Source organism: Amblyraja radiata, chromosome 5, assembly GCF_010909765.2.
Source record: "Amblyraja radiata isolate CabotCenter1 chromosome 5, sAmbRad1.1.pri, whole genome shotgun sequence".
Taxonomy (NCBI): domain Eukaryota; kingdom Metazoa; phylum Chordata; class Chondrichthyes; order Rajiformes; family Rajidae; genus Amblyraja; species Amblyraja radiata.
Genome location: NC_045960.1, coordinates 64,992,923 through 65,020,484, shown reverse-complemented (window position 1 = coordinate 65,020,484; position 27,562 = coordinate 64,992,923). Strand labels below are relative to the sequence as shown.

General features: G+C 42.2%; 1 pseudogene; it reads left to right on the top strand.

Annotated features, from left to right (window-relative positions):
* Window positions 1-16,215: 16,215 nt before the first annotated feature.
* Window positions 16,216-17,161, top strand: LOC116972839 (annotated as a pseudogene).
* Window positions 17,162-27,562: the final 10,401 nt, after the last annotated feature.

The following is a 27,562-nucleotide window of genomic DNA, read 5'->3' as shown; positions in this document are numbered from 1 at the left end:
TATCAGTCTAACTTTTTCTTAATGGTTGGGATGGTCCCTGCCTCAACTACCTCCTCTGGCAGCTTGTTCCATACACCCATCACCCTTTGTGTGGATAAAGTTACCCCTTAAAAAGTTACCTCTTAAAAATACTTCATACAAAAAACATTGAAATCATACTTCTACAGTGCACTAAAACATGATTTTAATACATCAAATTTCAAAAAGTTCCTACCCTTCTTCCACACCCTCTCCCCACTTGGTTGCTCCACTCCCTCACCGGGTACCCCCAAGGCCAGTGATCAGTGATCGCACAGCCTCCCCCCTTTCAAAAACGCTCCAATCCAATTTAAAGCATATATATTGCATTCAAGTGTAAGTTATAAGACTCGCTACAGTATGCACCATATTGCACAATTTCAAGCTGAAAAATGTGCAAATGTTCCTCCCCCCCCGATGCTCCCTCGGGCTTGGTCTCTTGCAAATTTCTCACTCCCAACTCTCACCCAATGTTGGCAGCCCTGTTATATGTCAACTTTTTCCAGATTTCTGTGTCTGTACAATACAGCATAGAAGTTTGGAATGTGATGGAGACCAGATACCAGTGTATCAAATTTCCTGCTGTATCTCGCTCCTCACCACTGAGTCCAGGGACTCTTAGTAGGATATTGAGGTGACAGGCCAGATACATTGTTAATCGAGTTCCTTAACACTGCACAACCTTATACAATGGATGCAGCAAGCCCATCATTTAAATGGAGTCATAGAACTTACATTAATGGGGTCTGAAGGTGAACTTTTTAACTTTTTAAAAGTAATGTTAATGTTTTAAATTCAATGTTTTAAATGTAACTTAAGTTCAATGTTTTAAATGTAACTAGACTAAGTGGGACCCGTTGGGTCCCAGCTTCACACAGGAGGGCTGGTCCCCCAACGCAATATTCCACCTCTCCACCAATTCCAATATTGCTGGCCAGTTGGGGGTGGGGGGGCTTTCTGGAGCGCTAGCATTGTGTTGTGGGCCGAAGGGACTGGTTTCCAAAGGGCTAGTATGGACATTGTGGGCCGAATGGATTCCTGGGCTGGCATCTCGGTCACTGAGACCACACACACACACACACACACACGCACACGCACACACGCACGCACACACACACACACTCACACACTAATGGAGCTGTAACACTGTACGAGCTAATTCAAGAGTTCTCCCGAGTTTCCCCTGATTCAAACTCGGAGAATTACGGTAATAGCCGCTCGTAGGTACTCGGGGCCCTCGTGGACATTTTTCAATATGTTGAAAAATCTTCATGAGTCTTCACGAGCTTACCGCGTTTCCCGATTACCTGCCATTAGCGTTATGAGCTGCTAAGAGATGTCCCAAGCTCCGACGTACCCGCTGCGTACATTCTACGTGCTTACTACGAGTTTGTTTTTTTTTAAACTCGGGAGAGCTCTTGAATTACCTTGTACAGTGGGACAGGCCCTTCACACACTGACACACACATACACTCACACACACATACACACACACACACACACACACACACACACACACACACACACACACACACACACACACACACACACACACACACTCACAGACACTCACACAGACAGACACACACACACACCCACATACATACACACACACATACACACACACACACACACACACTTGAATTACCACGTACAGTGTGACAGGCCCTTCACACACTGACACACACATACACTCACAACCACATACACACACATATATACACACACACACACACACACACACACACACACACACACACACACACACACACTCACTCACAAACACATACACACACACACTCACTGACTCACACACAATATATATGGCAGTAAACTTTCTTGAATACTCACACAGCTGAGTGCGGCCTCTCCACTTTGGGGCTTCCGCAGTCAGCGGCACTTCGGCAATCAGCGTGACCTCTGCACTTACCAGAAATTACGCAATCAGTCTGACCTCTGCACTCACCGGAAATTACGCAATCACCTGTCCACTAAGCGGAAGTCATGAAATGTGCGGGACTTTTTAACCAAACACAGTCAGACCTAATACAGCATTTATTCGTTCCAAACACTGTCGGACCTAATAAAGCATTGCAGTCTCAAGCACAGGCAGGGCAGCAGCCCAAACAACTCATGGCATTGTCACTAAGGGCTAACAAATTATTTATTACAAGTACATTGCAGACTCACAGTTCAGTTGATTCACAGCTTAGAATGAGAGTCGTGGCCTCTCCCTCGAGAGTCATGCCCAGGCATCTGGGATTTTATTGTCCTCCTCCTCCCGGAAGGGGCGTTACCTCAATCACGGTGATTGACAGGCGAGAGGATCTCAAGGTTTTTAAACACTCACAACTTTTTTTCTTTTTTTCATCGATGGGAAAAATCCACGGGGTCTGCTCAGCGGAGGACTGTGACTAAGATGGCCAAAAATCATATCAATATATGATAGCGTTTTTTTCTAAAAATCAATACACAGAGCAGACAGGAAGTGGTCAAGATGAGACTTTTAATTATATAGATGTATTAAAAATATATTTAGAATTTTGACACAAATTGTGTCATATGTCAAAAGACAAAAGACCAGTTTTGTGCAGCGAGCCTCAGGTTTGGTCCCATGCAGCCTAGATGCCCCTTGTGGACCCTACGACCTTGCATAATGATCATTGCAATGATTCGTCCGAACAGTGGGAGCCACATAGTTATAAGAAGTTCATATTACTGTGAACATCCCACAAGAGGTGAGCACAGGATGCCAGACGCTGTGTGTCCCTCTCTGTGTGCCTCTCTCCTTATGCCTCTGTGTGTCCCTCTCTGTGTGTCCCTCTCTGTGTGGCCTCTCACTGTGTGCCTCTGTGACCCTCTCTGTGTGTGCCTCCATGTCCCTCTCTGTGTCCCTCTCTGTGTGGCTCCATGTCCCTCTCTGTGCCCTTCTCTGTGCCTCCGTGTCCCTCTCTGTGCCTCCGTGTCCCTCTCTGTGCCTCCGTGTCCCTCTCTGTGCCTCCGTGTCCCTCTCTGTGCCTCCGTGTCCCTCTCTGTGCCTCCGTGTCCCTCTCTGTGCCTCCGTGTCCCTCTCTGTGCCTCCGTGTCCCTCTCGGTGCCTCCGTGTCCCTCTCTGTGCCTCCGTGTCACTCTCTGTGCCTCCATGTCTCTCTCTATGCCTCCGTGTCTCCCTCTCTGTGCCTCCGTGTCTCCCTCTCTGTGCCTCTGTCTCCCTCTCTGTGCTTCCGTCTCCCCCTCCGTGCCTGCAAATTGGGGGCTATGTGTGAATGGATAGGGCAGGGCATGGGGTAAAAGGAGTGAATTAATAATATTAATATAATATCAATGGGGGTGCTTAGTGTGTGTGTGTGAGGGGTGGTTAGTGGGTGTGTGTGTGTGACTCAGGCCGCCCCCTCCCCTCGCAACCGCGCATTGGGGGAACAGACCCAATGAGTCTGCACTTGGTCTAGTAAATATTAAAAGGTTAGTTTGAGGAAATGTGAGTGAATTTCTATTTTTGGCAAGTGGTATGATCAATGTATTATTTACTATAAGGTATTTTGCATTTATATTGAATGCAATATCGCAGGAAAGAAGTATGCAGTAGAGAAATTAGATAGGATAAAAAGTAACGAATAAAAAGAGGTCATTAAATTATTTGATTCCTATGATTTTTTTCATGCTATTTGCTATGTGTGAGAAAGGAGCATCTGGTTTTGGTAAACTCTACAGAGGTAGAAAGTATCCATTGGCATCATGTCTTGGTACAGCAATTCCCATGTACAGGAAAGCAAGAAGCTGCAGAGAATGGTGGAGTGGTCCATCAGGGCACATCCCTCCCCATTATCCCACAGAGTTACTGCGCAAACTGAAAGAAATTGGACCAAAGTGGAACCAAAGTATATAGTTTATTACTTACTAAGTCTTATTTTGAGAAAAGGGCCTTAGGGAACAAGTGTAAGTAAAACCATAGAATATGAAAAGTCATAAATGTAAGTACAGATTGGCACATTTTTTTTACTGCCATTTAAGTGTTGCAGCTTGGGAACGATTAACACATGCTGATGCTTAGACTTGGCTGCAGCTGAGGGATTTTAGAAACTGTAATAATTTTGAACTACACTCTACTATTGTCAAAGGCAGGAGATTGATTACATTGAACCCCAGGCAGATTCTAGTGATAGTTCTGTACAAAGAGATTAACATCTCTGGATAACCATCACTTTGAAAATCACACCAAAGCAAAAGGCAGAAATACTTTGGCCACTACTTTGACAGGCCTTTTAAATCATCTGTCAACAGTATCAGAGATACTGTTGCTTCACAGTAGTTCAAATGATATCATATGCCATGGGCAATCTGGACATACACTGTAGTTGAGATATTCAAGAGCTGTGGTGTATTTAATGCCTTAGGCATAATTATATATATTTTTTTAATATTTTATTCTTCATATTTAGTTATTAGTATCTGGAGTACCTATTCTGTAGCACAGTCAAGAGGGTGGCTCTCAGTGGTAGCTGTGTACACCTGAGTATCATTATTTGTGCCAATCATCTTGTCAGGTAACATGCTATACTTGTTTCCTGATAATTGTGTCCAGGAGCCTAGGTTTTATAATTTACATTTAGCCTGTATATTTCTATTTGTCCATGTCTCTCAAGTTTATTGAAATTTATACTCAACCAATGGCTTACAGAGTTTCAATTTCTGTCTTTTGATTGTTCAGACTGAGATCAATAGAATTATTTCAAGCACAATCCAGGGTTATCGTGGTGGATTGATTTGTAATCTTGATGATAAGCAATCATGTTTCAACAGGAAACCAGGAAAACATGGGAAATATCTCATTAGCAGAGAAGTAGTGATAGAAGATCCTTTCACATATCTGTCAGGTCTATTTTCCATTTATAACAGCTTTCTGAACCTTGAGTCGCATGAGATGAGTCACAACTACGAGGAGGTCAGTGAAATATATTTGTTGCATGGTTGCTGTTTTATAATAAGATATTTTGCCATTCAATTTGTGTACAACAATGTCCAGCGAATGAAATAAACTTGTTTTGCTTATGTAGATTAAGGCCTAAATCCTGTTCAATATGCTGAGAACATTTGCTTGGTCTTTCTAGAACAAAGTTACAGAATCTTATCTGGTTTGAGCCCTCTTCCGTATCTGCGAGTTTAATTTTAAATATTATTTTAATTTTGTGTGCCATTTACTGACACATAGTTCACCCAAATTTGCCAGCGTGTATAAAAATCAAACTCTGATTGCGGACAGAACACGCCCACAGTTGGTAACAGAATATGGGCATACCAATAAAGCCTGGGATGAATACGACATTATCTATATATCTTTAAAATTATTTTTATTTCTCTTTTGTGTTACTGTGACCAGAACTAAGGAAAGCATTTAGTTCGTGGTGCAAAATTGACTTATAAAGTTGCAAGATTGCTTTATAATTTCAATATTGACTTTTTAAAGCATCTGAACATTGGACTTGGATTACTGAAGGTCACAGGGAATTTTTGAAACCAATCCAATTTATTGTTAGGGCCCTGACCTCTTTCATTATCATATACATTACTTTTGTTTAAATAATAGGAATCTTTTCCCATACCGTTTAAGCCTGATTTGAAGCCTTTTACATTTCTATACATGGAATTTTATTCGCCTCCCTGATCAGAATGTTACTGTTGTATTCTAAAGAAATTCACTCCCATTAGTTTAGTGCATATCAGAAATCATCTTACATCTTTGCACCTGATAAATAAATCTTGGACTTGATGACTGCAAAGACTTGATATATTATACATTTCAACATTAGAACATGACTGCTGGAGGGGCAATAAAATAAACTATAGGTTCTGAGATTAGACCTTTGCCAGGTGCACAAGTAGTAATTGTTTCATTTTTTCAGATTTCTTCAGAAAGAAGTCAGTCTTTTGGATGGATTTAATTCCTGTAGCCCATTGACCTCATATGTTTAGATTTACCAAGCAGCAAGTAATTGCTGCATTTTATCTGTTGATTTATACTCATTACGCAGAAGTAGTAATTTGGTTCCCTGAATATTTTTGCAATTGGATGTGTTACATATGTTTTGAAGTGCATATTTCCATTCATTATCAAGGAATTAAAGATTTGGCCAATATGTTGAATTCATTCAAGTATCAAGGTAATCTCAGAAGGTACTTTGTGAAGCTTTTCCTTTACTGTAAATTCTATCTTCGAGTCGTCCATGTCTGATCTTCAGGGTTCTCAAAGAAACTGCAGTTCCAAGAATATCTGTGTTTGCCTTCATGTTGAACTTTAGTAAATCTGACCTGTTTACATTCAGATTAGGACAGAGATTTCTGCTTCAGCTTTCAACTAAATTCATTGTTCCAGAACCTGAATTTACAACTGGCCAAATGCACATAGCTTCTGCCTTGCAGCTGAACTGAACTACTTCATATTTCGCTTTTGATTGACAGTAGCCATGCCAAAACATTATAGTGGTACTTTGCAAAACAAATTACAGTTCCAAATCTGGATTCAGCAATTAAAGCATTCTGATCTCTATTTACTGTCAGCTGTACATGTTCAGTCTTATTACATTCCAGACTGTTCTGGGCTATCAAACAGAGTTTCAATAATAAATGCATGTTTACATGTAGGTGGTGACCAAAAATAAACAGATACATTTCTCCAATGAGAATACTTATCTCCACAATGAATCCGCTCACTAGTTGATTTACCTATCTATCTCCTATAATCTCCTACTTTCTACTCTTTCTCTTTCTCTCCTTTTTTCTCTCTCTTTTTTTCTCACTTTCTCTCTTTCCTCCTTCCTTTTCACACACCATACATCACACGTTTTTCTATTTTTTATTATCTTTTTTCTCTCTTTTATTATTTAAAAAAAATGAAGCTGTACATAAAATGTAACATGCCAATATATATTAGGCACCTTGGTGCCACATTACTGTACTTCTAATAAAAAATAAAAAATAAAAATATTTTTTAAATGCCAGGAAGTCACGATACAGCCATAAGTCTTTAGTTAGACCGTACTTGGAATATCATGTGCATTTCTGGTCATTCCATTACAGAAGGACGTAGAGGCATTGGAGTGTGTGAAGATGAGGTTTACCAGAATGCTGCCTGGATTAGAGTCAAGTCAAGTCAATTTTATTTCTATAGCACATTTATAAACAATTCTCGTTGACCAAAGTGCTTTACATTGGTGCAGGTACTAACGTGCTACAAACAGTGGTACATAGATCAACATTACATACATGGATACATACATACAGCACTCCCTCAGTGGACCTCAAGAAAGGCTTGAGAGTAGAAATAAGCTTTAAGTCTCGACTTAAAAGAGTCGATGGAGGGGGCAGTTCTGATGGGAGGAGGGATGCTGTTCCACAGTCTAGGAGCTGCAACCGCAAAAGCGCAGTCGCCCCTGAGCTTATGCCTAGACCGCAGGATGGTCTGTAATCCCAAGTTGGCCAATCTGAGGGACCTGGAGGTGGTATGGTGGGAAGCAGATTTTTGATGTAGGTGGGGGCTAGCCTTTGTATGCATAAAGAAGGAGCTTGAAATTGATTCAGAACCGCACAGGGAGCCAATAGACAATAGACAATAGGTGCCAGAGCAGGCCATTCGGCCCTTCGAGCCAGCACCGCCATTCAATGTGATCGTGCCTGATCATCCCCAATCAGTACCCCGTTCTTGCCTTCTCCCCATATCCCCTGACTCCGCTATTTTTAAGAGCCCTATCTAGCTCTCTCTTGAAAGCATCCAGAGAACCTGTCTCCACCTTGAGGCAGAGAATTCCACAGACTTACCACTCTCTGTGAGAAAAAGTGTTTCCTCGTCTCCGTTCTAAATGGTTTACTCCTTATTCTTAAACTGTGGCCCCTGGTTCTGGTCTCCCCCAACATCGGGAACATGTTTCCTGCCTCTAGTATGTCCAAGCCCTTAACAATCTTATATGTTTCAAAGAGATCCTCTCTCATCCTTCTAAATTCCAGAGTGTACAAGCCCAGCTGCTCCATTCTCACAGCATATGACAGTCCCACCATCCCGGGAATTAATCTTGTAAACCTACGCTGCACTCCCTCAATAGCAAGAATGTCCTTCCTCAAATTAGGGAACCAAAACTGCACACAATTCTCCAGGTGTGGTCTCACTAGGGGTCTGTACAACTGCAGAAGGACCTCTTTGCTCCTCTATGGAGATAGTGGAGCCAGTGGAGATAGGTCAGAATCGGGGTGATGTGGTCCCTTTTTCGGATGCCCGTCAGGCGTCTCGCTGCGGCGTTTTGGACCAATTGCAGGCGGGACAGGGATGATTGGCTGATGCCAGTGTAAAGGGAGTTACAGTAATCAAGGCAGGAGGGGATAAATGAGTGGATGATCTTTTCGCGATCGTCAGATTGGAGGAATTGTTTTATTTTAGCTATCGTCCGAAGCAGGAAGAAGCTAGCTTGTACCATTGCATTGACTTGTTTGTCAAATTTCAACGCGGAGTCAAATATCACGCCAAGGTTTTTGATGTGAGGTTTGAGTAATGGGGTAAGGCTTCCAAGGCTGCCTGCTATCATTTTGATTGAGTCCGAGGGGCCGAGTAGGATGACCTCAGACTTACTATCGTTTAGTTGGAGGAAGTTCTGGGTCATCCAACACTTTATATCCTCGAGGCAGTGGATAAGGCTGAGTAGATTAGATCGTTTGTTGGGCTTCAGGGGGAGATAGAGTTGTGTATCGTCTGCATAGCTGTGGAAGGAAATGCCGTGCCTTTGAATGACTTGGCCTAAGGGGAGCATATACAGGGAGAAGAGAATGGGGCCTAGGATGGAGCCTTGTGGAACCCCGCAGCAAAGGCTAGCTGGGGAGGAGAAAGAGCTGCCTATGTTTGTTGAGAAACTCCTATCTTTGAGGTAGGAGATGAACCATCTCAGGGCAGTGCCATCAATACCAACCCCGTACCGGAGATGGTCAATTAGGATGATGTGGTCGACTGTATCAAATGCTGCGCTGAGGTCGAGAAGGAGCAGGATTGTACAGTCGCCGGAGTCAACGGTGAGCAGTAGGTCGTTATGTACCTTCAACAAGGCAGACTCTGTGCTGTGGTGGGCCCTGAAACCTGATTGGAAAGTTTCCAAGATAGTATTTTGGTGAAGGTAAGGCATAAGTTGACTTAAAATTACCTTTTCAAGGGCTTTTGAAAGGAAAGGCAGTTTTGAAATGGGTCTGTAGTTGCTTGGCAAGGTGGGGTCTAGGTTAGGTTTTTTCAGGAGGGGCTGGACCACCGCGTGCTTGAAGCAGGTAGGAACAGTGCCAGTGGCCAGAGAACTGTTGATGATGGCGAGGATGGTGGGACCGGCTATTGTAATGACATCCTTTAGAAGGGCAGAGGGGACAGCATCGAGGGGGCAGGTAGCAGGTTTCATGGTGGTGACCAGCTTTACAAAGGAGGGTAGAGTAACAGGTTGGAAACAGTCTAATTTTGAAGAACAGACCAATGAGACAGCTAGGTCACGGATGGGAGGGGAAATGTTCGATCTGATGTTCTTCACTTTGCTGGTGAAAAATGTATTAAATTCCTCGCACTTAGCAGGGGACCCAGCTAAGCTGGTGCTGGGGGCAGGACATATGATAGAGGTAATGGTACTAAAAAGGACCTTGGAGTTATGGGCGTTTTTGGAAATAAGGTCGGAATAGTATTGTGTTCTCGCAGACTACTGCTTCCTGGTATTTGAGAAGATTGTTTCTCAGAAGTTCAAAGGAAATTTGAAGCACCAGATTTGTACTTCCGTTCTGATTTTCTGCATTCTCTTCTTAGGGCTCTGGTGGTGTCATTGAGCCATGGTCAGCCTTTAGGCTTAGGCTTTTTCATTTTAAGAGCAGCAACAGAATCCAGGATGGAAGAGCAAGTGGTATTGAATAAAGAAATTAGTTTGTCAGTGCTGAGATGGAGGGGAGACACCTCGATGGTGCAGATGTCGGGGACGGCTATGAGAGCCTCAGAGAACTTACTGGCAGTCGAAGAGTTTACATAACGGGAGTAGCGAGCAGGGAGAAGGGATTTTGAGGGAGAGAAAGGCAGAGATGCATCGAATATAATTGCACTATGAACAGACAGGCATCAAGAGGATAAAATAGAGAGGTTGGACAAACTTGGATTGTTTTCTCTGAAGCGTCTGAATCTAGGGGGAGACCTGGTAGAAGTATTTTTCAAATTATGAAAGGCATAGATTGGGTAGACAGTCAGAACTTTTTCTCAGGATGGAAATGTCAAAGAGTAGAGGAAATAGCTATGTGAAATTGGCAAAATTTAAAGGAAATGTGTGGAGCAATTGTGGAACGCAAACAGTACTGGCTGCTTGGAACGCATTTCCAAGGGTGGTTGTGGAGGCCGATATGATAGTGGCATTTAAGATGCTCTTAAATAGGCACACGTATACAGGGAATGCAGGAATATGGTTCATGTGCAGGCAGAGGAGATTAGTTTAACTTGGCATATTCGACATGAATACTATGGGCCGAAGGACTCGTTCCTCTTCTGTACTTTCTATGTTCTATGTTATTATTTTACAAAAAGCCTTTAATATACTATACAGACTACATCACTGTGATGGGTATGTTTATGATGGTGAAATTTGTCTCGTTCATCAGAGGATGCGTGTTCGAGAGAAATCCAATGCACATCATAAATGCTTCATCTTTTCGGGTTTCTCATCAACAAGAGGTCCGTCTGCTGGACAGCTTTTAATTTCTGCAGCCCATTGGTCAATCAGTTCAGAATATACTTAGCAAATAGATTGTCTCTCAATGTTATCGGTTGGCTTTGTGACACCGCTCCCTGCCTCAGATGCCACTCTGATCCCAATCACAGGCAGATAGGCCTATTCTCAGCATCATTGGTAGCAACTGGGCCCAATTAGCAGACATAGGATTGGCCACCTGAACCTCGTCAGCCTACTCTTCATTAAACCCAGGCATTCCAGCCAGTGAGGAGGAAGGAAGTGGGTGTGAGAAAAAGCAGGAGAGAAAAGAAGCAGGAAAGAGAAAAAAAAAATGATGGGAAAAGAGAGGAAGGGAGAGAAAGCGTGACGCCTCCCTGCCAGCTGTATTCCCCTGTCACAGGTTCGAGAAAAATTGGAATGAAATGGAATACTTTATTGTCACATGTGACGAGGCCGAGTGAGATTCTTTGCTTGCAGACCCAAGGTATACAAATAGCGGCCACCTACGGCGCTGACAAAGTTATAACGTACGCTGGCCCCTCCTTTGTTCCTTCACCCTCCCTCCCCCCCCCCTCCCCCCCCCAGGGGTTCCCCCACTACAGGTCCTCCATCGTTCTCCCCCTCCCTCACGGCGGCCCCCCCACGCCATCATTAACCATGGGTCGATTGAGCCAATGGGAAAAACTTGAGACCACAAGCACCACCATGTTGTCAAGACTGGGCTACTGAGAAGAAGCCCTAAATAGCCAGTGTCTCTACTGAGGCTAAGACTGAGTGGCTGGGGTAAGCCTGAGATGCCAATGTCTCTTCCGGCCCACGGACAATGAGGGACTGTGCCCACATACACTGGCAAAGACTGAGTCGCCAGGATAAACCAGAGACTGTCAGGGCTGCATCTTCAAGCCCCAAAGCTGAGCAGTCGGAATAACCCTGAAACCGTCAGCGCCTCCTCTCGAGGCAAGGGTGAACTGCAGTGAGAAGCCTGAGCTCGCCTCACCCTCACCTTCAAGACCAGGACTCAGCTGCCGGGACAAGCGCAAAATCGCCAGAACCACTGGACATGCGCCCTAATGATGAGGCACAGTGCTTACAAGCAGTCCTGGGCTTTCTTTTCACAGTAAATAAAACATACCACATACGTTCACCTACTGTGAGTGTTGGTGTGGTCACTGCCATACCCAGAATCATCCCTGAAGCCACAGCATATACATATTATTGCACAAAACTAGTAATTGGTATTACACAAAACTGGTGATTTGATGACGATTTGCAGATATTATTTTGCGAACGTTTCGAAGTGTTGCTTTCTGCATGATTTTTAAATGTTGCTGAACAGTTTTAGTCCGGTGTCATCAATCTGCTTGCTGTAAACAACAAAGCAGCAGAAAGTCAAGCTGAATTCTGATGAATGACTAACGGACAATTGTTATACTTGTGTAATAGTTCTCCATCATGAAATAATGCACAATATGCATTTGAAACATTACACTTAAATCAAGCACTAGAAAACCCAGATTCTCACATTTTAAAATATGTCTGTTTAGTAATTATTTTCCTTGTCTTTAGTGGGGGAGGAAGAGGTGGAGGTTGGCGTGCAGCTTTATCTGGTTATGAGGATAAGACGCGTTGCTACTGGTGACTTAAATATTTTTCAATCTTTTTCTTGTCAGCATAGAGCATTCCCAGGATAATTATAATGCAATCTGCGCACAACATGATGATTTATCAACATGCTTTGGATTAAATCTCTGGGAATCATTCTCTTCTGTATCAACGTGCCATTTCCAGGTCCCATGGTAGTTATATTTATGAGACTGATAATTTATGGCTAATTGTGGAGAGTTTTATACTGTGACATTCTATCAAGCAACTGAAGTAAGTCTTCTCAAATTCACACTTGACACTCCATGTTTTGTTTTTGCTTTTCATCCAGATTGAGAACAAACATACAATATATTCAGCCCTGCTGTGGCATCATGATTGGAAGTATAATTCAGATTATAAATGAATGTGATTTGCAAAGACCTGTTTTTTTTAAATTGTAATGACACTGAAGCAGATATTCAATGTTGTCTGTGGTTTTGGAAGGAGCTTTAAAATTTAGGAAACAAAATGGCATACAGATCAGAAAAATAATCTAAATAATCAAAGAGCAACCAATTTGAATTACTTAATTCACGACTGCAAAATGTAACTAACAAAATATAACAAAATATAAATATAACTAATTTTCTAAGAATGTGATCCAAATCAAGGAAGTTATTTTGGTGTCCTGGAAATAATTTATGCATCAAACCAATCCTGATAAAATCAGAATATTCACTTGTGCCATTAATGTAGGTTCTTGCTATGTGCAATTGAATATCAGTGTTCCTTCACTTTAAGTACAATGCTGCCATTTTGGCCTTTTCTAATTTGGTGAAGGATGTTTACATTAATGCAACTCCTTCTGGTCTGCACTTTAACTTGGCCAAATGCATTATTCTCCACTTCCATTATCTCACTCTGTGGAACTGCAAGCATGTCAACATAGACATTGTGGGCCAAAGTGCCTGTTTCTGTGCAGTGCTGTTCTATGTTTTATGTTCTAGCTGTCGTCATCTAGAGTACTGCAGCCAATGACTTATTCTTCAATCCGTATCAACATCTCTAGATTGCCCAAATATCTATTTTTGACCACCTCCTTTACCTCATCCAAATGTCATCTTGGACAATGAATCAGTCTTCACACAAATGATGCTGGCACTGACACCATACTCAGCCCTTCATTGTTTTTTTGCATTACAAAGTATATTCTTGCATCATCCTTGCATCTCCAAATTCAGTCATGAAGGGACACATCTTTCTAAAGCTATAATAATTCTATGTTGAATTATAAAATAGAATTTATTAATTAAAAATCCTACCACACAAAACTTGCATGTTATAACTTGTGAACATGGGCTTCTGTTTGCATAGTTCAAGGCCTGGTGGATATGCGAGGATGAAATCGATAGCAAAATGCATGCTGGGTCTGCACAAATGCTACTAAGAAACAGTATGGGCTGTGCATAGGAAGGAAACCCTAAATGAAGCAAATATTTCAATTTGTGCAAAAAGGATATGCCATGACATCTCTTTAGCATGAATCCATCACTGCTGAGTTGTAACAAGGACCGGATATCTATTCATTATTCATACTAGGCTTTTTGGATTTTGTTGGAAGGTAGGAAGTAGAGGGTGGATGAAGTTTGGGGTTAGGGTTAATATCATATGATACAGGCTTGTTCATAGTGATATGCCCCATCCTCAGAATGATACCCAGTTAATGGGGGCAGTCAGAGAAAGGAGGAGTTGAGGCCAGTATAGATCAACCATCATCATGGTGAAAGGCAGGGGAAAACTTAGAGGGCTGTGTGGTCTATTCCTGCTCTGATTTTCTTGTGTTCTTATGTTCTCCATGTCTCAAAGCTCATTATTGTATATGAACTGCTTTCGAAGTTTAGTCACTGCTGTCATTTAGAAAACATGACAATCCATGTATGCAGCAGACTTGCACAAATGACAGTGTAGTAACAGCCAAATAATCCGTTTTGGTGATGTTGATTGAGAAATATATAATGGTTATGACTCCTATGTTACACTTCAAAATCATGTGATGGAATCTTTTTGTACACTTGGGACTTTAGTTTGCCATCCCATCTGCAAGTCCCCTGACGGTACAGTGATCCCTGGGAAGTCATTTTGAGGTCTCTGAGCTCACATTTCCGGAATGGGATGTGAACTCACAACCCTCTGACTCAGAGGTGAGAATTCTGCCAACTAAACCACAGCTGTCACTCTTCATAATTCTTCCTGTTCTCTGCCTCCTATCTTCCAATCAATTCCTCGGGGAAACAAATAGTTTTCCTCCAGCACAAGATGCTCTTGTTTTTGTTAACTGTCTCTTATCATAAACTTTATGAAATTATGTCTGGAACTCCATGTGAACAGACTCGGCATACATTCCCTTATATAGCTCCTTTGATAAAAGTTATCCTAACTGATCTGATCTGGCATATCTTTTACAAACTTGGGTTATCTCTCTCTGATTAATTTACTTTGTCTAAATGTTAGTTCTGGCCCTAATGCTTCAGTAACATGGAATGGAATGCTATTCCAGTAACATACTCTGGCTATTGATCTTCTTTTCGCCTCCTAGTATTAGTCCTCAGTCTCCCCAGCCCTAAGCCCATCAAGTTAGTGATCTCCCCCTGCCCATTCACAACTTTGTGTAGTTGCTGGTAAATGCCTTCAACTGCCTTGAAATTCCACCTTAAACCCCTCTCCCTCCCCACATCTCTGTCCATTTGATGGACCTGTGTAGGTGGTTCTTATAATGGTTGTCCCATGCTTCCACTTGGAGAGGTAGGGGATAAAGATTTGACCTTCTTCCCAGTTTATCAGTAACCTGTTCCTCCCTGCTTCAATGTCTGGAAATGCTTCCAATATCTGCCCGGTCACCTTTCAGCTCTGTTTAGATCATTGTTCTGATGTCTCATGTTGGACTGGACTGAACATATTATCAGTTATTTTTAGAAATTACTAGACCAAGTGGGACCCGTTGGGTCCTGTCCCCTCTAAGCTCGATTGCGGGGGGTGGGGGGGGGGGGGTGGTGGCCTGCGACGTCACACACACACACGCACGCACACGCACACGCACACGCACACGCACACACATGCACCCTCCACATGCACCCTCCACACGCACACCCTCCACACACACATGGTCGGCATGGAATCAGTGGGCCGAAGGGCCTGTTTCCGTGCTGTATCTTTAAATTAAACTAAAAACACTAAAACCAGAGGGAATCTGAAGAAGGGTCTCTACCCGAAACGTCACCCAGTTTCTTCTATTCAGAGATGCTGGCTGCTACATGGAGTTCCCCCGCACAATTAAAGCATGGAATATTCTTCACCCCACCATAGTTTTTTGCTTAAGTCCAACCTCCACCACCTCTAATTTAAATTCCATTTGGAATATTTTTGGAGGACCAGGAAACCAAGAAGCAAGAGTTACTCCAGGGAGTTACTCCAGCTCCAGGGAGTGATTCTGTGTTGGGTTTCAGCGGTTGTGGAGAGGCGGCGACTGGACAGCAATGGCGGCCAGATCTCCCACAATGCAAAAGGAGGGAGAAAGTACCCGGCGCTGACCAGTGGTTGTGGCTGTGCGCATGTGCAGGGTGAGGATGTGCAGGCTGTGGCAGTGCGCATGTGCAGGGCAGCCGAGGATGTGCTGGTCGTGGCAGCGCGCATGAGCAAGGTGGCCCTCTGTGCCGGCGGATGAGGAGCGGCCGGAGAGCGGACACGGATGGCGGGCGGAGACGGAAAGTGACAGACAGAGAGATGGAGAGGGGGGCCAAGCCGGGTAAAATTACACGGCTTTTAGGTTGCCCGGCGTGACTTTAGGTGGTCATTGGCAACTGGGCAACCATTAATTTCGAGCCCTGAGTGTGGACCAAGAACCTTGAGTCTATAAGCGCCTTTAATGCTTTTGATGGGTCACAAGAGGGAAGTTTATTGTTGTAAACTTCACTGGAATGGATCAACACTGGCATCTGCAGGATTTGATCTACTCGTATTGTTTGGGAATGAATTTGGCGACTGCGATAATTATGCTACATTGGAAGGTCACAGTGGAGCAGTGATGGAATTGCATTATAACACAGATGGCAACATACTTTTTACAGCATCAACAGACAAAACTGCAGCAGTGTGGGACAATGAAACGGGTGAAAGAATCAAGAGACTTAAAGGTGACACATCCTTTGTGAATTCATGTTATCCAGCCCGACGGGGCCACAGTTGGTCTGTTCAGGAAGCAACGATGAAACAGTGAAGCTATGGGACATTTGGAAGAAGGCTTCAATTCATACGTTTCAAAACACATACCAAGTACTGGCAGCAGCAGCGTTTAATGACACTAGTGATCAGATTATCTCTGGTGGTATTGATGACGACATCAGGTTTGGGACCTCTGACAAAACAAGTTAATTTTTATCATGTGTGGTCATACAGACTCAGTGACTGGTTTGACCCCGAGTGGGATAAAAGAGAACATCACCAACCTCGCTGACCACATCCAGGAAGCCGGGAGGATGGTGGCCTTTCCGGATGCTTGGCGGCTGGTGGACAACAGTGGTGCACTGGGGACTGACCATTGGCAATAACATTACGACGTATGTGCAGATTGGCATCACGACCGTGTGGACTTTACTAAAGCCTGTGGGCCGGATGTTATGAGATAACACCTGCGGGCCGGATGTGACGGTAACCAGACTGTTCGAGGGGTGGAATATTACACGAGAATTTTGCCCGAACAGTCTGTAACCCAAAGCGCTATATTTATACCCCATACGACTGTGGCCGGCAGCGCTATATTTAGAAAACATAGCGCTGCAGCCGACAGCGCTCTGTTTAAATCCCCACGCGTTAAGCCGACAGCTCTCTGTTTAAAACTTTGCGCACCAAACCGGTAGTGCTGTGTGTATTGGTTTGTGCGCCAAGTCTGTAGCGCTGTGTATTGCTTTATGCGCCAGTCCACGCTGAGAGCACTGGGCCACAAAGCCTTCAATCCCCTCATCCAATCATTGAATATACAACGTGAAGAGTAGCAACCCCAGCAATGACCCCTGTGGAACTGCACCAGTCATTGGCAGACAACTAGAAAAAGCCCCATTTATCCCCACTCTTTGCCTTCTGCCATTCATCTTCTTTAGCAGCCTCACATGTGGCACCTTATCGAAGGTCTTCTGAAAATCCAGGTAATCAACATCCTCCGACATGGCCTAGGCACTCTATAAATCCCTTATTTTCCCAGTCTGAATATTGAAATTCCCATGATCACTGTAACATTGAAGGACTAATTTGGATGACGGAATGGTGGTTAGTAATGGAAAACACAGTGCATTTTACTCCTTCCCCCAGTAATGTACTAAGCCTAATAAAGTACTACAACAGCTATGCCTGGTTGGGGTCTGGTTATTACCAGCCGAGACCAGAAATTGATGCCAGATACCCACAGATCCATGCCGTTTAATACATTATTGGTAAACCCTTTTTTTAAAGGGCTCTGGGGATCTTGTGGACATCTTATAAAAAATAATCATGCTTCCACTGATATCTTTCCACACTAATAGCTGTCATCTAAGGCATATTTCTTCCTTTAAGTCATAAAATAATCTTATATGGTGATGCATTCAAAAGGATGGCATCATTAAACCCTTAGATAATATGCAGGTTTTGAATTTGGAATGCTACATTTATTGCAAGTTGTGTGTTTTAACTGCTGAGTGCCTAACCTCTGAAATGTTGGCACCAAAGTACTTTTGCCCTCTGCCTCCTTTCTTTTCAAATAATTATTTTAAATTTTACCATTTTTACCAATGCTTTGATTAAATCTGCCCTTATTTCTTCTAAAGTGCCTCAGTGACAAATGTAGCTTGTTAACACTACTGTAACTGTGTTGGGACGTCTTGTGTTATACTGCTCCAATAAAAAATCCCCAAATGTTTGTTGATGTGAATTTGGAAAGATATTATAGAATTGCAGCTTTTGAGAAAACTAAACATGTTCCTCGCGACAAAAGGAAGATTACTTTGTCTTGCATGATTCCCTCTTGGTGCTAGCTTATAGAACATGTACTTCTGGTCATTTTCACAACAAAGAGCTTTAGAGTGAAATATTGTCCAAGTAAAATGTGATATCTTGAGTTAATTGATGCATCAGTGAAATAGTTGGGAAATGCTTCCCCTTAGTTTGAACAATTTCCCATCAAATACAAACGTGAACACTGGTTAGAGGAGGACCGGTCACCAAAAAGGTAAAGTCGAGAGTTCCTCATCAAAATAATGAGAAGTGCATGTTTAATATGGAAGGTCATTTCCCAGTAATAAATGTCTCACTCAAAGGCCATGTTGTAAATGTTCTGAGTAAGGACATTAAACTGTGCTGTGAAAGAATTATGAGAGGACGTTCAAGCTTTGCCAGAAATTTTAAATCCCAGGAAAAGAAACATTCTGTGAATAGGGACACTGCTGCTTAATAGGCATCTTGCAGAAATCTAAATCAACACTGGAACAGGCACTGTGGAAGAATGTACAACTTCTGTCTCGGTTGATAACTACATAGAAATAAAAATATAATTTAGATCAACTAAAATTCTATATAATCTTGGAGAGACCCAGTTATATTTGCAGTACAGAAATATTGTCGCAACGTCATTTAAGGATTATGAAATTCTCTTTCACGACAACTATCAATCAAACACTGTGTTTAATATATGAATACATACTGCACTTTGAAAAATTGGAATTTGAAAAAAAGCCTAACTGCTTCAAAATCTAGTAAATTAAAAAGCAAATATACAGAAATGTCAATATCAAGATCTCAATGCGGTATATTTCTTTGCAAAAAAACAAATGATCTGCACCTTTATATTTTACTCTCTTAATGGACAGAACATTTAATTGTCTCACCTACACTAAGGATCTCATTCTCTTTTTCTCACGATTACGACACTCCTTATTTTCCCTTCTCCCTCTCTTTGTTTCAGGTTCTCCCTTTGTTTTCTGTTAATCTTGTATCAATTTCATTCTCTGTTGCTCCCTCTCCCTATCTCTCTTATATTAAAAATGAACACGTAGCTGTTTTTCTTAACATAAACTGCATGGAATTTACAGTGCAAATTAGTTATGAGCCAGATATTTTAGAGGAGCTAAGATTTTTGATTCTAGGTACACGAGTCATTAGCATTCGTTTACAAAAAGCAAAAAATGGCTAATGTAGTGTTGATCTTTATTTAAAAACGGCTGGTGCCCTAAAATGAGGAAATAATATTTCAATTGTGTAAAGCTCTGATTCTATAGCGCAGGAGGATATGTTGTGCTTGGATAAGTATGGGATGGATGATATTGGGACTTAGAAGATTACATTGGGAAGACTCGGTATGTATTCTCCTGAGTAAAATAGCAACAGGTATGATCAAATTGGGATCTTTGAACAATAAGTAAGATTCAGTAGGATAAAAACAAATGAAGTTAGTTTCTCTGGTAGGGAAACAAAAACAATGAGAAATAATCTTACTCCAAAGCTAACCTCAGAAATAAAACCAGGAAGTAGTTTTTTCCACACAAAAAGTAGAATATCTCTGAAATACCTTCACCAAATTGCTGGGAATGTTTAAGATAGACAGCTTTTTTTGTAAATATGAAGCAAAGATGGAGATCAACATTGATATAAATGAAATAAAGCAGGAAATGCTGTAAATACTCAGTAGACGAGGTATCATTGAAGGAGAAATGGAGTTAACTTATCAGAAGAGTCATCAGAAAATTTCTAATGGAGGGGTTCGTTACCTGAAACTAACTGGGCTTCTCTTACTTGGGATTCTGCCTGGAAGTGTTTCTTTCAGATTTTCAGAATTTGCAATTTCTTTTGATTTTAATGATCCGAATGAATGATGAATGAATCAATGAATACGTTTATTGACCAAGTATATTCACATACAAGGAATTTGCCTTGGTGCTCTGCCCGCAAGAGATAACATGACATACAGTGGCAGTTAGGAATGACACATAAAACATTAAACATTAATAATAAAACATTATCGATTAAACATGTGAATTAAATATACTACCAGAGCAAAGGGAGGCTACCGATTTTTGGTTATTTACCTCTACTACTCGTGGGGTAAAAAGCTGTTTTTATGTCTGGCTGTGGCAGCTTTGACAGTCCGGAATCACCTTCCAGGAATCACCTTCCAAGTGATTCAAAGAGTTTGTGGCCAGGGTGAGAGAGGTCAGAGATGATCTTGCCCGCTCGCTTCCTGGCCCATGCAGTGTACAGTTCGTCAATGGAGGGAAGGTTGTAGCCAATAACCTTCTCGGCTGATCGAACGATTCGCTGCAGCCTCCAGATGTCGTGCTTGGTGGCTGAGCCAAACCAGACCATGGTGGAGAAGGTGAGGACAGACTCTACGATGGCCGTATAGAATTGGACCATCATTGCCTGTGGCAGATTGTGCTTCCTCAGCTGCCGCAAGAAGTACATCCTCTGTTGTGCCTTTTTAGACTAAATGGGCTGTATTGATGCCTCCTCTTCTGCGAGGAGTCAGGCAGAGGCACACACACTGGAAATAGGCCCTTCGAGCCACCTCATCTGTGCCAACCATGAACCAGCTGTTTGCACTAATCCTACATTAAATTTACTTTTTTCATTCTCCTCATATTCTCATCATTTCTCTTCAGATTCTACCACTCACCTAATCATCAAGGTCAATTTACAGTTGCCCGTTATCCTACCAATGCATATGCCTTTAGTATTTGGGAGGAAACCAGAGCACATGGAGGAAGTCCACATGGCCATAGAGAGAATATGGAAACTCCACAAAGACTGCACCAGTCGATCCATTCTTGCATCATATGTCAGTCCCAGCATCCCGGAACTCTCTCAACAGCAAGAATGTTCTTCCTCAAATTCGGAGACCAAAACTGCACACAATACTCCAGGTGTGGTCTCACCAGGGCTCTGTAATGCTGCAGTAGGACCACCATGCTCCTATACTCAGATCCTCTGGCTAAGAAGGCCAACATGCCTTTTGCTTGTTACTTTGAAAGCAGCCAACATAATCAGAGAGCTCTCCAATCTTGGCCATTCCTTCTGCTCCAGACTCCCATCGGGCAAAAAGTACAGAAGCTTGAAAGCATGCACCATACAATTCCGGACTAGGTTCTTCCCCTCAGCAAAAACGTAAAATTTAATGAGTATCAAAATATATTTAAGCCTATTTTTGACAGTTCATTAAGAATGGGTCATTTTGATTATTTAAAGCCCTTATAATCATAGTCATAATCATAATCATATTTTATTAGCCAAGTATGTTTTGCAACATACGAGGAATTTAATTTGCCATGCAGTCAAAGCTTCCCATTAGAAGTTACTCATTGCAGTTTAACTATGATATGTCATGGGTTAGATTTTGTAATTGTAGAACAGTCAGGGCATGCCAATTAAGGTGATTTAAATATTAAAATGTATGATAAGAGGTGCAGCCTTGGAGAGCCGCATCTCAGGTGCTACTCTTAATGAAAATGAAGTCAAGCACATAAGATGTCATGGACAAAACGTATTTACAGGCATTGAAATAAATACAAAAGCATGTACCATACTTATCCATATTACCAGCTTGGAGAAGAAATATGAAATTCTGGAGGTAATAAAATGAGACAGCACTTAAGGAAACTGTTTCTCACCCTGCTCCCATTCCTAACTCCTCACCAAAAAAAATTCCTGACAATGTAATGAGCAAAACATAAATCAGATGACTCTGTCACCAGATGGGCAATAATAGGCCAGTAGCAAGTGGTGAGTGTTGGAGAGGAATCTCTGCTCGATGCATGAATTCTGACTTTATGCAAGTACAATTGAAATCTGGGGAAATATAAATAGACATTGGCAGGACAGCAGCTGAAGCTGAAGTATATTTCACAGAGGATGTGTCTGGATTGATGTGGAGTATTGCTCATTTTTTAATGGGATTAATTTGCTCTTTGTTATAAATATTACTTAAAAATTATAATTAGTAATGGAGATAAATACCTTAATTATAGCTTGCAGTTGCTGTATTTATCAGCTTTACAAGGCAGATGCAGTTAAAGTGGGAGATTGTTTTGTGCTTTCAGCTTGTGTCAACTAGATCTTGTTAATCCAGGTGCTGTGACAGCTGTAATATATAGTGGTGCAATTTGAAAAATCACAGTGATTAGTCACTAAGACATCCAAATAAGTTTGATGACAGAAATGTGGTACGTATGTTAAATTATTTCTGAGCTACAATCCTTAATCTCTAGTGCGAAGTGCTTTGAGCGGCTGATCTTGGCTCACCTCAAAGCCAGCCTCCCCCCCACACTGGACCCCCATCAGTTTGCCTACCGGCCCAACAGGTCTACAGAGGACGCCATATCTGCGGCCCTACGCTCTGCCCTGACCCACCTGGACAACAACAACTCCTACATCAGGTTGTTGTTCATCGACTTCAGCTCCGCATTTAATACTGTCATCCCCGCCAGCTTGATCACCAAACTCAGCGGACTTGGCATCTCCACCTCCCTTTGCAATTGGACACTGGATTTCCTCACCAACAGTCTGTTAGGATCAACAACCTCACCTCCTCCAGTCTGACATTGAACACCGGCGTGCCACAGGGCTGTGTGCTCAGTCCCCTCCTCTACTCCCTCTTCACCCATGACTGCGTCCCTAAGTATGGCTCCAACGCCATCATAAAATTTGCCGATGACACCACGGTGGTAGGACTGATCAGTGACAACAACGAATCAGCCTATAGGGAGGAGGTCCAGAACCTGGCAGCCTGATGCAGCAACAATAACCTCGTCCTCAACTCAAAGAAGACGAAGGAAATCATCGTTGACTTCAGGAAGACCAGAGGTGGCAAACATACCCCCATCCACATAAACGGGACTGAGGTGGAGCGCGTCTCCAACTACAAATTCCTCGGGGTACACATCTCAAAGGATCTGTCCTGGTCCCTCAATACCACCAAACTGATCAAAAAGGCGCAGCAGCGCCTCTACTTTCTGAGGAGGCTTAAGAAAGCTCACCTGTCCCCCCAGATCCTGACCAACTTCTACCGCTGTACCATCGAAAGCATCCTGACCACCTGCTTCACGGTATGGTACAGCATCTGCACCACAGCTGACAGGAAGGCACTGCAACGGGTGGTGAAAACCGCTCAGCACATCATCGGTGCCCCGCTCCCTGCCATGGATGCCCTCCACCGAAAACGGTGTCTAAGACGGGCCGAGAAAATCATCAAGGACCCCTCTCACCCTAACCATGGAATATTTGCCCTCCTCCCATCAGGGAGACGGTACAGGAGCCTCAGGTCTCGCACAAGCAGGCTGAGGAACAGCTTTTTCAATAACACCATTACACTGCTGAACTCACAGTCCCGTCGCTAGCTATCTTTAGACTCTCCCATTTGTACACATTTATTTGCCTATGTACCAGTTTAATTCATCCACAGTCCACACATTGTTAACCAGTATTTTTATTTCCACTATCTTGCACTATGACCAGACGCTAAAATGCATTTCGTTGTACCTGTACTCGTATTTGTGCAATGACAATAAAGTTGAATTGAATTGAATTGAATTGAATTGAATGAGAACACCTTTAATTCATAATTAACAAAAGGAACTGCAGATGCTGAAATCTTTCGTAGAACACTCACTGCTGGACTAATTTAGTGGGTCAGGCAGTATCTCTGGAACACATGGATTGATGATATTTTGGGTCGGGACCCCTTCTTCAGACTGTAGAAGGGTCCCAACTGTGTCCTCCAGAGATGCTGCCTGACCTGCTATGTTACTCCAGCACTTTGGATTCATCATAGGTGACATGACTTCCTATACAGAACAAGTTCATCCACAAGATAGTTCTAACAAAGAGTTAGATGAGGCTCATTGTACCGAATTATCATAATCTATGCAGCAAGGTGCTATTATTCACAATATTATTTCCGTTTCTTGATACAGCCACTCGCACAATCTCCTTGGTCTGGATATTTATGAAGGATGACTCTCTACCCAAGTTCATGAGTTCATGAAACCTCTCATTGCACAATGTGCAGACATTGGATTCAGCCATTCTTATGCATTACAAAACAAAGTACTGGAGGAACTCAGTGGGTGAAGCAACATTTGTTGAAGGAGTGGACAACATTTCTGTTGGATCCTTCTTCAGACTGATAGAGTGCGGGGTAATAATAATAATATAATAATAATAACTTTATTTATAGAGCACTTTAAAAACAACCACTGTTGCAACAAAGTGCTGTACATGACTAATCATGGACAAAAAATTATTACACGACAATAAAAACATTAAAAGAGAGAGTAAAAACAATTAAAAAACCCCATTAAAAACACTAAAACAGGAGCAAAGTCTCATGCAGGGTCAAAAGCCAAGGAATAGAAATGGGTTTTAAGACTGGTTTTGAAGATGGACAGTGAGGGGGTCTGTCTGATGTGCAACGGCAGAGTGTTCCATAACGCCGGAGCAGCAACAGAGAAGGCTCTATCCCCTCTGAGCTTCCGCTTAGACCTCGGTACCTCCAGGAGCAGCTGATCAGCTGACCTGAGGGACCGGGCAGGAGCGTAGGGATGAAGCAGCTCAGAGAGGTAAGGTGGGGCGAGGCCATTTAAAGATTTAAAAACAAATAAAAGAGTCTTAAAATGAACTCAAAAGTACACCGGGAGCCAGTGGAAGGAGGCCAGAAAGCTGGAAAAGGTAGGTGAGAGAATGAGCGTACGGAGGAGGGGAAAGGAGCAGCGTGGGAGATGGTGGGAGAAATGTTTTCTCACCAGAATGGGGGGGATCAGGAGAAAGAGAGGGGGATGGGGAGCGGAATTACTTGAAATTAGTGAATTCAATGTTAATAATGTTGGATTGTAAACTACCCAAATGAAATACCAGGTGATGTTCTTCCAATGTGTGTGTGGCCACACTCTGGCTACGGAGGAGGCCAAAATCCAAAAGCATCAAAAATTGCGAGTGAGGAATGGCATCCTTGCAAGAGGCAAGTGGAAGAAGGTGTCGTCAAAGTCCTTCCACATCAGTTGTTTCATTTCTGCATAATGATCTCAAAAGGTCAACATTATGTTAGCCCTTCGCATTAGCTCTTCCATCACTTTTTAATAGTGTTTATCTTTAGTGTATTCTGCAAAGCAGGTTTTGCACTGTCAATGCAGTACAGCATTAGCTAGCAATTTATCACTCCAGTTAAAGCTGCTCTGTGATTCTCTGGCAGCGGGAGTCATTTTGAAGCAGAACAGCCTTTCTCCTCCCACACACACACAAACATGCACTAATAAAGAAGTGTGAACATAGATTGATAAGAAAAATCAAGAATATTTAAACGATTGAACTTTTTCAGTCATATATGACCGAACTCTGCATACTAGCCTTTTCCTCATCACCTTTAACAGCTTTGGTGAACATAAATCCATTAAGATAGTTCCAAAATGCTGGAGCAACTCAGTGGGGCAGGCAGCATCATTGAAGAAAAGAAATAGGTGACATTTTGGTTTGAAACCCTTATTCAGACTCAAAGCGTCACCTATTCCTTTTACTCCAGAGATGCTTCCTGACCCATTGAATTACTCCAGCATTTTGTGTCTATCTTCAGTGTAAACCAGCAACTACAGTTCCTTCCTACACATAAATCTATTAAGCTTTGATTTAAAATTAGTAAATGGCACTCAGTTACCTTGTGAAACAGATTTACAAAGTTTTGTCTTTGCCTGTCAAATATTTAGAATATTTTTGACATTCAAAAACTATTAACAAAGGGCGGCACGATGGCGCAGCGGTAGAGTTGCTGCCTTACAGCACTTTCAGCACCAGAGACGAGGTTTCCATCCCAACTACGGGTGCTGTCTGTACGGAGTATGTCTGCTTTCCTTGTGACCTCGTGGGTTTTCTTCGAGATCTTCGGTTTCCTCCCACTCTCCAAAGACGTACAGGTTTGTAGGTTAATTGGCTTTGTATAAATGTAAAAATTGTCCCTCGTGTGTGTAGGATAGTGTTAATATGTGAGGATCGCTGGTAGTCGCGGACCTTGTGGGTCGAAGGGACTGTTTCCATGATGTATCTCTAAACTAAACTAAACTAAACTAAAAACTAATTGAAATGTTAAAAATTTTAAAGAAGAAAAATCTAAACCAATTTGTCTGTTCATAAAATGCTTCCGGCCATAAAAGGTGACTGTAGTGGCCATTTGGCTTGTTTTGTGTGTCATTAATGATGGCATGTGTCTTTAAATTTTAGACTGCCCGTTATATTGTGGGTGGGATTTATGACATATTTTAGGGCGTGTTTGGAGCTAAGTTTCTTGCACAGAAGCTTAGTTTTTAGTTTAGTTTCGGACCAGCATGGAGAAGGTTTACCCTTTGACCATACGAAGTGTAACGGAGACACGGGGAGTTTTCTAACGTTTAAAGCAATAAGCTGGAGTTCGATGAAGATTATAGTAACAAGTCGGAAGAAGTTTGGATGTATCTTATTGTTTTTCATCAACAATAACAAATGTATTCATCAAAAGACTGTGTTTTGGAAGATTTATCTGTGAAGAAGCTCTGAAGGTCTCTGACGGTGAGCTCGCATGCTTATAAAGACATTCCCCTTAACCATGTAGTCCACTTAGCGGCTGGAGGGAGTAATCTCTTGAACGATATAAAAATCTGCCGCTACAGTGACAAATAGCTGCAAAATCATTGGCAGTCCAAAGAGCATCATGTAACTGAAAGAAAACCTTCAATATAGACCAATAATTAAGGATCAGGATGGCTGAATAAATTAATATTCTTATTAGATTGGATTTCATAATCTTAATTGGTTTCTTGGATTTATACATTGGAATTTATTTTATTTGCTTTGTAAGAATTGAAAATCAAGCGTTAGCATATGACATTGGAACAAAGTCAGTTGCAGTAGGAATGAAATTGGAAATCAAATTGTCCTTCTAGAAATGGCACCAGATCTTATTTTCATTTAGTTACTTTTATGTGGGGAAAACTGAAGTGTTGAACAGCAACATTTTTGCCATATTTATTTGAAATTTTTTGAAGCTCTTATAATGCAAGACTTATCAGAATTTGGAACATTATTCATCCTATCTAAATGGCATCAAGTTGGGAAAAGGGAAAATACAATGGGATCTGGGGGGTCCTTGTACATTAGTTTATGAAAGTAAACATGCAGGAAGAGCAGGCAGTGAAGAAAGCGAATGGCAT